This window comes from Zingiber officinale, chromosome 1B (assembly GCF_018446385.1).
Source record: "Zingiber officinale cultivar Zhangliang chromosome 1B, Zo_v1.1, whole genome shotgun sequence".
NCBI classification, from domain to species: Eukaryota; Viridiplantae; Streptophyta; class Magnoliopsida; order Zingiberales; family Zingiberaceae; genus Zingiber; species Zingiber officinale.
In genome coordinates this window covers 112013769-112014974 of record NC_055986.1, presented here as the reverse complement: position 1 = coordinate 112014974, position 1206 = coordinate 112013769, and positions in this window count along the sequence as shown.

The following is a 1206-nucleotide window of genomic DNA, read 5'->3' as shown; positions in this document are numbered from 1 at the left end:
TGTGGATCCTTAGATTAGTCATCTCTTCTTGAGATGGGTACCAAGTAAATCCCTTGTGTTTGCGCTGTGAGAGTTACTTGAGTGTTTTCCGATGCAACAACATCATCAAAGCAAGCAACCGAAGGGCGACGAACTATTCACCCCCCCCCCCCCCTTGACCCCCTCTAGCATCAATTGACCCTAACACGTTTGAGTATATACTTATTAGGTAGTAGAAACACTTGGTTGATATGGAAAAAAGCTAACATATGTCTGCATAGAATGCCCTCAAACTCAAATTTCCTACAGCTATAGGATATGTACTCTGTCTGTTTATTATACATGAGCACCCTTGGTTTTTCAGAAGAACAACATTGAAAATGAACTTAAATTTGAAAATTTATACCATAGGCCTTGGTTTTAATTAAAACAATGATTTGTCGATCCACAAAGCTTATCTATGACTTAAAATCGAAAAATTATTTGTGATCGCGCTTCTTATAATATTTAGCATTCCTACTTCATTGCGATATAAACAATCATCCTTGTTGGTGCAACATCCCTCAGGTCAAGGTTGACCTGGTTAACCAAGCTGAGTCTTGGTTTGGGTTTAGATGTTTGACAATAAGATATTGATCGAAGAAGAGTCAAGTAGGTCAAGGTTGACCAGATACTTGACTGGGAAGTCCTAACAGTGAAGCTAGGCAGATGGAAAGTCCTAGTGAGTGAAGCTAGGTGAAAGTCCTAGTGAGTGAAGCTAGGCAGATAGAAAGTCCTAGTGAGTGAAGCTAGGCAGATGGAAAGTCCTAGTGAGTGAAGCTAGGCAGATGGAAGTCCTAGTGAGTGAAGCTAGGCAGATGGAAAGTCCTAGTGAGTGAAGCTAGGCAGATGGAAGTCCTAGTGAGTGAAGCTAGGCAGATGGAAAGTCCTAGTGAGTGAAGCTAGGCAGATGGAAAGTCCTAGTGAGTGAAGCTAGGTGAAAGTCCTAGTGAGTGAAGCTAGGCAGATGGAAAACCCTAGTGAGTGAAGCTAGGTGAAAGTCCTGGTGAGTGAAGCCAGGCAAGGAAGGAAATCCAGATGGATCAAGGATGATCGGACATCTGGTGTTGGGAAGTCCAAGTAGGTCAAAGGATTGACTGGATACTTGGCAAGGAAGGAAGTCCAGATGGGTCAAGGTTGACCAGACATCTGGTGGAAGTCCAAGTAGGTCAATGGAGTGACCGGATA